Genomic DNA, 12,576 nt, shown 5'->3' with positions numbered 1-12,576 from the left:
TGCATGTTTCCAGGTGCAGGAATGAACCAAGCAAGTCTCTAGGACAGCAGATCCTTCATGGGCAAGGGGGCAACAAAGAGGCCTGAATAGCTAGAGTGAGGGACAGAGTCAGGGAGAGAATGGAGAATTAGACCATGTGGATTTGTGGCTAGTTGAAAAACTCATTTCTAGACTTGGAGAGTCATTGTAAGATTATTAACAAAGGAGGGTTGTGATCTCACAATAAAAAGATAATAGCTCTGTAATGTTGAATGTGACTGCTGGGGACAACTCTTGAGGAGGAGCAGGCATAGCTATTAGTCCAATTTCCCAATATCCTAATATCACATCTTCCATGGAAATGTACTGGATGATCCTCTCACCTTTGTGTCTCCTTATTCAGGTGGCATGGTCATAAGTCTGTTGCAGTGGAGATTGTGAACAATGTCCAGCTTTGTGGCTTTGTGTGTATTACCAAGACAGAACCAATAAATTGTGCCAAGGGTAGGGGCCTAAAACTAAAGAGAGAAGAACCTTGAAGATGATCTCAAGAGTTTTTCCTGAGCAGTTGGATGGACTGAGCGCTTAGGAACAGGTTGGGAAGGTTGTGAATGAAATCAATCTGGGCAGGAGCCCAAGGATCAGAGCTTTAAAGTGGAGAGATGAATTAGATTCTTCTTTGAGTCAACAAGAAAATGTGTCTCCAGAAGATGGCTCTGTACACTTAGAATTTTAAAAAGGTTTGAGCTTCAGGACAGGGACTTAACAATTCCACCTTGCAAGTTTGAGACAGGATGTTTGTCCCTGGTGTTTGTCCATTGATCTCTGCTATCCCAGAGATCCTGCTGGCTTCAGTCCCTCCAAGCCCACATTCCCAACACACATCATATATGAGTACGTGACTAAAGTGTGTACTCACCTGTACACATGAATACACTGTCATGGTGGTCATATTAACAAAGGCAGCATCAAAATAATCTTCAAAAGGGAAGGGGAAACTGAACAATATTAAAATGGATGAGACACAAATAGAAATGACTCCCTGGAGGAAGCAGCAGCCAGTAATAGCTTTTGTTGACAGTAGAATTGTTCCTTCTTTTAACACAGGGTGTTCAAATAAATAAAATTCTTTGATGTTTTCTAAAAACCAATGTCCTTTCAATTGGTAAAACACATCACACTCACATTCCTTTGAGAGATTGAATCATGATAAAGTAGCTATTAAGACAGAGTTGTTAAAAATTTAAGAATCTCCAGTGTATTTATTCCTATTATTCTGTCTTCTAAAGAGCTCAGTTTTGCTTTGGACCACACCCTGTATGTTCAGGACTTATTCAGAATCATTACTGGTGGACTTGGGTATATCAGGAATCCAACCATATTTAGCTGTGTGCATGGCCACTTATGAACTCCATGAGTTATTTAATTTCCCTTACATTCCAAGTAAAGAATAACTATAGTACCTACTGGCATTACACTTTTTAAAATCTTCCTTTTCTCCCCTAAACAGTTTATTTGTAATTTGTTTTAATTTTTACTGATGTGACATTGGTTTACAAGAGTGTAAGTGGTTTATGTTTTAGAGTTACAGTATTAATTATACTTTATCTGTTACTGGAGTGTTGTTATTCCTCTCTTCCAATACACAGGTCCTAATAGTCCTCTACCCCACAACTTCAGTACTGTGGGCAAAGTTGAAAGGTTTGTTTTACTGGATTGTATCTATCCCCATGTTTATATCTTTATGTACCACATATGCATGCCTGACGATTCATTTATTCATTCAGCAATTAATTGTAACAACCTAACATATACCTGCCATACTTGTCAAATAAATTGGGCTTATGAATGTGTCACTGAGGTATATAACTGATAAAAACAAAGACTCTTCTTCCTCTGAAGAGAATTTCATGATAAAAAAAACAGGTGGGCAATGTGAACTTGTAGGGGAAAACTGCTAAAGAAGGGGCCGGAGAGATAGCACAGCGGCGTTTGCCTTGCAAGCAGCCGATCCAGGACCAAAGGTGGTTGGTTCGAATCCCGGTGTCCCATATGGTCCCCCGTGCCTGCCAGGAGCTATTTCTGAGCAGATAGCCAGGAGTAACCCCTGAGCACCTCCGGGTGTGGCCCAAAAACCAAAACAAAAAACAAAAAACAAAACCAAAAAAAAACTGCTAAAGAAATAATCAAGTGAGAAGCCACATTGGCAGCGCCCAGGTGAGGGACAGATTCCAAGACAAGCAGCCAGTGGAGTGGCAACACAGGCCCCCAACATGCTTAGAGAATGAAGATGGGAGCTCTGATGACCTAAAAAGTATCAACCACCTATTTAGCTTCTCAGATAAGGACTTTAAAGAAGAAATGTGGAGGATTTTCATAGAGCTCAAAGTATGGAATGAACTGAATGTGCCACAAATATGATTCAAGAGTATCTATGAGTAGAAATAAGAAAACTTCAAACTGAGAAATTCAAGTGAAGCTCTCAATGAGCTATTAGGGACAGAGTGATTCCCAAGCCTAGCAATGCAAAGGAGGAAAACCAACTTTATTTTCAATGAAACTAGATGCTCCAGTTATTCAGTTATTTAGGAATCCACTTGACAATAGACAGTGCAATGGAAAACGTGCATCACCTGTAACACTGAAGTTTCCAGAGTTAAATCTTACTCTGGAGAACTCCCTACTCAATATTGGGAGTTCCATGCTCTAAATGTTGACTGCAGTACCTGTGAGAGAGAGAAAAATAGTAGAACAGACTGTATGGTTATCAGTGGAGGATTTAAAAATTGAAATAGTGATCAACATTTTAAAATCAGATACAAGGCCAAAGATAAGGTCAGGGGTTGAGCGTATGTGGTATCCTTGTATGTGGTAGATGCAGTATTGATCTTCAGTACCAAGTATGCTCATTTGAGCGCTGCCAGGAATGATCCCTGAGAAGAGATAGGAGTAAGCCCTGAGCACCACTGGCTGTGGCTAACTTCTCTCCCATCACCTCAAAGATTATACTGTGTAGGTCCATGCAGTTGACTCTCTGAAAAAGTTTCAAAAATAAGTTGGAAAAGATGATATCCCTTGTTTAATTGAAGCATTAGACATGACTATGTTCAGATATAGCCAAATGTTAACATAGGAATATGAAGGGGCAAAGTCAGAGTATCTCTATAAAGAAAAGAGGGGTGGTGCTGGTGGAATGAAGGTGTGAGGATGTTTAGCTGCCTTTGTGATGCTTTATTTATTTTTTTTAAAAATGCATGTGTGACAAAAATGTAAGCATTTATTAAATTTTACAAGGAGATTACTTAAACAACTATGATTTGATGTACTTTTTTGTATGTTTGACATACTATACAATTAAATATTTAAAAGGCTTAAACATTTAATTCTTGAAAATAAAAATATTTTGGGGCCGGAGAGTTAGCATGGAGGCAAGCACTTGCCTTGTATGCAGAAGGATGGTGGTTTGAATCCTGGCATCCCATATGGTCCCCCGTGCCTACCTAGAGCGATTTCTGAGTGTAGAGCCAGGAGTAACCTCTGAGAGCTGCCGGGTGTGACCCCCCAAAAAAAAACAAAAAATATAAATAATAAATAAAAATATTTTAACTATATAACATATTGTGTTATGTGGTCAAAGTACTTAACACTTAGAGAAATAACTACATTATCAACTATCATGACAATGGTAGTGAGAGAAGTCTAATTTCTGTTTCAAATACAGGCAGGGGTTGGGGAGGAGGGAGATGGGGGGCATTGGTGGTGGGAATGTTGCACTGGTGAAGGGGGGTGTTTATTTCTATAACTGAACCCCAACTACAAACATGTTTGTAATCATGGTGCTTAAATATATTATTTAAAAATAAAAAATACTTAGCACATCTAGAATACAGAATTTACCATTTTAATTTTGTTTAAGTGTGCACATACCTTGCTGTGCAGCCATGGCCAGCATCTCCAAAACGATTTCATTCTTAAACTGAAATTGCAGCCATTAGAAAAGAGCTCCCCATTCTCCCTTCTTCCAAGCTCCAAAACATAACTATGATTGTTTGAGGTACCTAATGCAAGTGGAGGCATATCTGTCCTTTTATGATAGCTTTGTTTCACTTAAAATAATGGCGTCAGAGCCAGAGATGGTACAGGGATCAGGTGTTGATCCTGCATCCCTCTGACCCCGGTTCAAATTCCCAGCACAGCCTATGATCGCTTGAGCACGGCCAAGAGTCACTTCTGAATGCAGAGCGAGGAATAATCCCTAAGCACTAATGGGGAATGCTCCCCTCTAATAAAAGAAAATAATGGCTTTAATGTTTGTCTTTATTTTAGTACATGTCATAAGTTCCCTTTTGATAATGGGTCCTAGTCCATGACACATATAAAATCACGTTTTGTTTTTCCATTCAACTGTTGATGGCACTTGGTCTGCATTCTCCTTTTGGCTCTCGTTACAGACTTCAACATTTGAAGTCAAAAATAAATCAAAGGTTCGAGCTGGAGGTGCTAGGAAAGCCCTTTCCAGAGGCCTGGGCTTGTGTTCCTTCAGAAGAGTTGCAGACACAATAGCAGCTTGAAGGGTGGAGGTGTCTGGGAACCATTGGGACTATCAAACAAATCATCCCTTTGTTGGGGCAGCCCAGTCTGGCTGAGAACCAAAACAAATGATGGATGCTGGGGAAGAAGGCCAAGCACGGCCGGGCATGGCCAGAACTGCGATGAGGGTTCCTCTCCTGGGCAACCACCGCATCTGGGCTCTCCTCCTCCACTCTGCATCCCCGGCTCCTGATTGCTTCACCCCCTTTTTAGCCAGAGCCCGTCAAGGCTGCAAGGTGTCTGGTAAAAAACACAGCTGTAGCCAGACATCCTCCTTCTGGGCCCAGGCTGAGCTCCTGGGCCACAGTGAAAGGGAGGGAGGGCCTTGCTTGAAAGGGGCTGGAAGGACGCTGCCAAGGCTCTGGCTGAGGGGACTAGAGGCCAGAGGATAACAGAGAGAGGTGGGTTGGGGGTTGGGGGATGCCATATGCCAGAAAAAGGAACAAAGGCCTTGCTGGGAAATGGTCATGGTTTTTGTTAAAAGGCCTACTTGGAAAACAGGTTTCAGTTTCTGCCCTGGACAGGACACTGTTGTCTAAAGGCCAGTGGAAAGGTGAGATAAAAAGGCAAGAGTTCACTCAGGGCCGATGAGGCCTTCAAAGGGTCCAATCCAGTGTCTCTGGGGCAGAGCAGAGGCAATACTGGCCAAGGGATGAATTTACTAATCCTGTGGACTGGGCCTTGTGGAAAGTACTCTTATTTCCCTCCACTTTCTATGTCTCCACCACCTTTCTTTTGACTTTTGGGGGGTGTGTACACATCTGGTGATGCCCAGGTCTTACTCCTAAATCTGTGCTCAGGGACACTACTCCTGGCTGGGTTAGGAGTGTGTGGTACCAGGTATCAAACCAGTGTTGATTACAAAGTAAATGCTTTAATCTCAGTACCACCTCTCAGGCACTCATATAGCGTTTTTCTTAAATGGAATCATCCAGTAGCCATTTACACCTTCAAATATTTACCAAGTTATTTTAGGATACTGTTTAATTTCAGAGAATTGGAAACTAGCACAAATAATGACAGCACCTAAATTGTCCTTGGAAATTTTAGCAAGACCTTGACCAGCATCACATTTCTAATCCCCACCTCCCACTCCTGCCCTTAAATCCAACATGAACCTATCTCCCCCTTGTGGAATTAATATTTTGTCTTGGTTGTTCAGAATTCAGTATAAGAGGGAAATCTCCTGGGGGAATTCTTGTGGCCTTTTCTCTCTTTGCATTAAAACAAAACAAAACAAAAAGCATTGTTATAAATATTAACTTGCTTATTTTGAATTAACTGGTATTTTGAAATAAGAATGCAATTTAACAGGAGAGTACCAAAGTTTTGTCTGGAAAATGTTTTAAGGCCTAGCGCTATTTTAAAATTTACTAATTCTTCAGTACTAAGCTAAACTTCTTTGTTTTCTGGTTAAGGAAGGAAAGACCATCTGAAAAACATCAATTTAATGTTTGCAAGGCCAAACTCCATTGCTCTGTGTAGCACTTCAGCCACAGGGGCAGAAACCAGTACTTAGTAGCTCCTGGTCACTTCTCGCAAAGTTTAATCGAAGCTCTTCCTTTTGAATTATATGTTTTACTTTTGGCAATGAAATTTTTAGTCTAATTTTTCCAGGAAATAAACAGTCAAGTACTTGCTTAAGTCATCACAGATAGTTACTGAAATTTAAACTGGATTTATAGCAATGATTCCTAGTAAATATTGAGAAAGTCGAGTAACAAACACAACTGATATCATTGCCCAGGTTTAGTCTTTATGGGATGAGCTAAAGAATACTTATAAACCATAAGTTTGCTGGCTTGCAATTGCTGTTTCAAATATTTTGGTGTGTGTGTGTGTGTGTGTGTGTGTGTCTGTGTGTGTGTGTGTGTCTGTGTGTGTCTGTGGTGTTTGGGCCACACCCAGTGCTGCTTAGGACTTATACCTGACTCTGCACTCAGGGATCATTTCTGCTGGTGTTCGGGGGACCCTATGGGGTGTCAGAGATCAAACCTCATGCAAGGCAAGCACCCTACCTGCTATACTATTGCTCTGGCCCATTTTCAAATATTTTTTTATGTTCTCTTTTCTAAAATTGTTTTTAATTAACAAGCAAAACAATAGTTTAAAAAACAAAATAAAGGTTGAAACAGCAGTAAGTCAAATTGCTGCCTAAGTTCACAGATGTACCTGGGGTACATACTCCCTCACTGCAAGGCAGGACCTAGGCACATGACTGCTTTTTGGTACATATGTGACCAAGAAGAATCAAGAAGAGGTGGAAACCACTGCAGAATATAAAGCAAAAGCTTTTCATCAGGCAATTCCAAAGCGCTCTGGTCTTTTCCTCTTCTTTGCCTCTATATCTTCTGTGGTTCCAGCAGAACTTGTGACAATCCCAAACCTCTCCTTTCTCTTTTTCAGCTTCTCAACATCTTCAGACTTTCTAAAGATTGAAGAAACATTCAAACCAAATCTTTGCGGTCTTTCTTTTAGCTTATCCAGATTAACCATAGGTTTGGAGTCAGATGACAGTCCTTTTGATGAAACTGAAGAAATTCCAAATCTAGCTGCTCGGGCTAGCTTTCTTACTTTCCAAACTCACAGGTACATTAAATCGTTCAGCTCTCTTCTGCATTCTCTCAGACTGTGGTATTTCAGATGTAATTGTCACCACTTTCTTCTCTGCTGCCACATCAGGTGTTTTCTCAGAGCGTTCTTCCTCTTTAACTGGGAGTTCTAAGGGCTTTGGTTCTTCTTCCTCTGCTTCATCTTCCAATACATCTTCTTCATTTGCCTCCTCTTCAGCATGCTCTTCAAGATATGCCTGGAGTCTGTTGATGAGATCTTGTTTTATTCCCTTGGTCTCCAACCCACGAGCAAGACATTCCTGCTTCAGTTCAGCAAGCTTCAGCTTATGGAGCTCCGCCGTCTCTGCCGCCATCTTGCTGCGCCCCTCCCGCGACCTCCCATTTTCAAATATTTTAAAGACTACTGGACTTCTAATGCAGTTTGGTCAGATTTTCTATTTACTTTCAGGATTGAGTTAAATTTTAAAACATGAAAGTCTTATGATTACTAACCTGAAGCACTCACACTACAAGAGGGGACTTGGGGTTTAGGGGTTAAGAGATGAAGATGATGACCCGTGTCATTGTTTCATTCATGCTTTTAGTCATACCCACCTCATTGATGGTGTGTCACAATTATCCCAAACCAGCAGAAACATGACATGACAAAGCTTCAATGCTTATGTGGGACTTCCTGGGGCCAGCCAGCAAGAAAGGCTGAGAGTAAAGGGGTCTTTGGAAACAAGTCAGTCTTTTAACTACTCACTATGGCATCTTTGTTGGTTTTCTGTAAAATGGTATTATGCTATTTTGAACTAAATTTAAGTCTATATACAAGAGACAGAACAAAGTGACCCTATCTGTAGCCCCATGAAATTGTGGCATCACTAGTTGCCTAGGAATTTCTTTTTTTCAAATTTGGCCAAGAGCCCAGTGGAGCCAGTTCCATGGTGTGACTAATCTAATCTATAAACTCTGGAGCACCCTTTCCTTCCCACGACTATATGGATGAGGGCAAAAAGAGGAGTCCATTTAGCCATCAACTTTCTGAACAGAAACAGCTGTTCCTCATTGTCAAGAAGGGCACAGAAACACAGAGCACGCCTAGAGTGGCTGGTGAGTGAGGCCAGGCATCTTTTATTGAGCAGTTAAAAATGAGAGCCCTTATGATAACAACTCACCCCGATTTTATGCAAATGTATGCTCTATTGGGGCTAAATATTAGTCAATGGACTTGCATACAGCATTCCAGGATGCTTTTGGCCCAAGCAGCCAAAACCACAAACTCAATTAGTTAAATAAGGGAGTGAATTTCTTTTCTCTCTTAAAAAAATAGGAAAAGGGGCTGGAGAGGTAGCACAGTGGTAGGGCATTTGCTTTGCAAGCAGCCAATCCAGAACGGAGAGTGTTTCAAATCCTGGCATCCCATATGGTCCACGTGCCTGCCAGGAGCGATTTCTGAGCATAGAGCCAGAAGTAACCCCTGAGAGCCACTGGCTGTGACCCCTAAACAACAACAACAAATGTATGAAGAGGAAGTTCCATGGATAATTGCTTCTGGGATAAAATGAAAATTTGAAATTTCTTTCGAGTTTTCACTCTGTAAAATGTCTTTTTTATTATTTTTTTATTTTTATTCTCTGTACAATTTCATACTGTCGGATTCATCCTCTAATATACTGAATTTTTGTCACAAAATGGTTGTTATAGCTCTAATATAGCTCTATATTATATACAGACTCAAAAATATGTATGTAGAAGAATTTTTAATTTGTATTATTGAAGGAAAGATTCTCTAATATTCTTGAGTAGAAATATCATTTCATAGCATAAATCCAAGAGTGAATCACATGTCTACACTTACACCAATCCCTGGTGAGAGAAATTGTACCACCAAGATTGGCTTAGCCAGAGTCAGCAACCTGCGGCTCGTGAGCTACATGTGGCTCTTTACACTTTTAATTTGGCTCTTCTGTGTTTCTGGCAGCCTCCAGGAGTCAGGACTCTGCTCCTAGCCTCTGTCAGTGCGCGCCCTGTGTGGCTCTCAAAATAAATTTCAATCGTGGTTTTGACAAGATTTGGCTCAGTTAAAAAAAAAAAATAAAGGTTGCCTACCACTGGCGCCTTAGACCAACCAACATTTATTTTTGAATCACACAGGAGAGGAACAACTTCTGGAATAAAGAGGAGCACTGCATTATTTAAAAAGGGGGGTTGTGTAGAGAAGGCAGAAGATGACCACTGTGTTAATAGGCAAAAAACTATTTACTACATCTAGTTTGCAACCTGTATGTGTACATATGTTTTCTTTTTTAAAGATTTTTTTTTGATTTTTGGGTCACACCCGGTGACACTAAGGGGTTACTCCTGGCTATGTGCTCAGAAATCGATCCTGGCTTGGGGGACCATATGGGACCCCGGGGGATCAAACCACAGTCTGTCCTAGGTCAGTGCGTTCAAGGCAAACACCCTAAACTTGGGGCATGACTCAGGCCCCTGAAGATTTCCAGGCTCCATATCAAACATTTGGAATGTAACTGGTAAAAATAACCAAACCTCACATGTTTAGGAACTCTGAATGAAGCAGCTCTTGGAATAAAAATAAGAGAGAGAGAACAAAGAGGCAGAGAGAGAAAGAGAAAGTGAGAAAGGGACACATAGAGAGAGACAAAGAGACAGAGATAAAAAGAGAGACAGAGACATGGAGAGACATACACAGAGAAATTTGAACTTCAAATCTCTTTGCCATTAAGGAAAGACAGAATAAACAGGGTTTAGCACTGTCCCATTATATGTAACAACAGACATTGCACAAGCTAACGTTGCCAATAGTTTCCAGAACCAATAGAAAGAAGAAAGTCTGTGAAGTTTTAATTTTAAATAATATGCTAAGGTATTTTAGATAATGTTTTGACTATAAAGCTAATTTAAAGCTAATTAAAGAAAATAACTATTTATCATACATCTATATGCCAGTCTAGGTATATGTGTGTGTGTGTGTGTGTGTGTGTGTGTGTGTGTGTGTGTGTGTGAATAAAAAGTGAAAAAGGGTGAGTGGTAAAAAGAAATTACAGGGGCTGGGCGGTGGCGCTGGAGGTAAGGTGCCTGCCTTGCCTGCGCTAGCCTAGGACAGACCGTGGTTCGATCCCCTGGCGTCCCATATGGTCCCCCAAGAAGCCAGGAGCAACTTCTGAGCACATAGCCAGGAGTAACCCCTGAGTGTCACAGGGTGTGGCCCAAAAACCAAAAAAAAAAAAAAAAAAAAAAAGAAATTACAGTTGCTGTTTAGGGAAAGTGCTTAATAAGTCTCTCATAGAGAGACAATTAGACTCCAGGGTATGTTTAGAAGGAAACAACAAGGAGATGGTGAAACTGTCTCACATGTGGGATGAACAGGAGTGTAGTTAGGGTGGGAAAATTGATCAGTGAGGGAGAAATGAGAAGTTAAAAGGGCAGCAATGGAGGAAGCTGCAGCCTGAAAGGAGAACGTGACATTCCCAGGGTAGGCTAATCACAAGACTTACAAACACAGGATGCCTGAAACTTCCTCTGTACTTGTGTCATTTGGTCACTCCAAATCTGTGCTGTTATGTTAGTTGAATTGCTGTATATGGGGTGTTTAAGGGTAAGGAAAAAGTGGTAGAGTCCACAGCTGGATCTGTGAAGAAAGAGATGTGGACAAATGCTGTAGTGGGAATATTTGCTGGTGAACTCATTTAGAAGAGAAACCCTGCACAGGTACTGGGAATAGAAACACAAATTGCACAAAGAATGGTTTTATGCCACCAATGGGCTTTAGACAGGGTCAATGAAATCTGTACTAAAATCTTAAAAGCAAGAGAATGTCTATTGAGATTCAGATTGTTTTCATGACAAAAGACTACTATGTGGACACTGGACAAAATTGTACAAATGATTTTAGTTTCCCACACATGTAATTAAGTTTTTCATGTTTTGGGACTGAACCTATAGTGCAGCAGGTAGGTCATTTGTCTTGCACAGGTTCCTGGCATCCAATATGTTCATTCCCCGAACATGCCAGGAGTAATTTTTGAGTGAAGAACCAGGCATAACTCCTGAGTGCCACTGGGTATGGTTCATAAAACAAAAAAAAAATCATGTTCTGAAAAATACTTTCTAGTTAAAATCTGAATTTTTAGGTACCTAAAACATACCTAAACCTATGAAAGTGTTTCATCATTACAAATTGTAGTAGAATATTGTTACATTCCTATGAAATTCATTTTAGTAAATTTTGACAAGTATTTAATTTTTGTGTGCTTCTACATAATTAAATGCTAAAATAGCCTAGAACCTACCCTCTTGACTTTTAAATAGGAAAATTGTACACAAGGTGCAATTTTCTAAAATATTGCCAAATGTATTATGCTGAATTTAATTGGTGTGCAAAATTAAAAAAGATTTATGTGACTATTTGTCTTTTTCAAAATCTCTTTCTGCCCCTTTCCACTACATTACTTTTGTTATATTCTTCAACTTTGTCATAGAAGAGTAAAGACAGAGATTAAAATCTAACCTTATGACACAAGGCTAGTTTATTTTACTTTTTAGTGAATATACATGCATTTTTCCAGCAGATACAAACAATTAATTTTGTTTGTTTGTGAGCCATAGCAGATAAAGCTCAGGCATTTCTCCCGACTCTGCACTCATTCCTGGAGCTGCTCAAGGGGACAATGTGTGGGATGTGGGAATCAAAACTGAGTTGGCCATGAGCAAGGCAAATGCCCTGCCCTAGCCACTGTACCATTTCTTCAGCCCCTAAAAGTACAAATTTTAATGCAAAATATCCATACAGAATTATCAATTATCAATACAAATTATCAATATAAATTCATGGGCCTGTTATAATTTATACAAAACCTGAGATTCAAAGATTTGACTTTGTAAAGGTGGAGACTGGGGAAGCATAATGGGGTGGAGGGAGGTCAACACTTGTGGTGGGAATTGCCCTAAATCACTGTCACTATGTACCTTAAATATAACTGTGAAAAACTTGTAATTCACATGGGTCTCAATAAAAATTATTAAAAATATTCCAACTACAATCATTAAATTAATGTCTGTCTATTAACTTAATAGGCCAATAAATCTGAAGTTATAAATTCTAAGGAAGCATTAATGGTGGGCCTATGCATGGAATATACTTCTCAAATAAATGCTATAACCAAATTTCCCACCTGTAGGCCAGAGATCACCAGGCCAGGAGCCATAGTTCCAGGATATTCATAAATCATCTGGAAACTGAATAGTATAAATTTCTGTAATCTGTCTACATACATATATATATGATTACCTGTTCAACTATTATACTATATAATTCATGGAAAATTCAGTATGTAGTAACATTTATTTCTAGACATCATAGTGAGATACTCAAAAGATGACTATAATTATGTTTGTCTAATAATTTCTTTTTATCTTTTTCATATTT

The 12,576-nt window shown here is 39.9% G+C and overlaps 1 pseudogene; it reads right to left on the bottom strand.

Annotated features, from left to right (window-relative positions):
• Window positions 1-6,837: 6,837 nt before the first annotated feature.
• On the bottom strand, window positions 6,838-7,495 carry LOC126008974 (SAP domain-containing ribonucleoprotein-like; annotated as a pseudogene).
• Between the last annotated feature and the right edge of the window lie 5,081 nt (window positions 7,496-12,576).

The sequence above is a fragment of the Suncus etruscus genome, chromosome 5 (genome assembly GCF_024139225.1).
Source record: "Suncus etruscus isolate mSunEtr1 chromosome 5, mSunEtr1.pri.cur, whole genome shotgun sequence".
Lineage (NCBI taxonomy): Eukaryota > Metazoa > Chordata > Mammalia > Eulipotyphla > Soricidae > Suncus > Suncus etruscus.
This window is presented reverse-complemented; position numbering and strand designations above follow the sequence as displayed.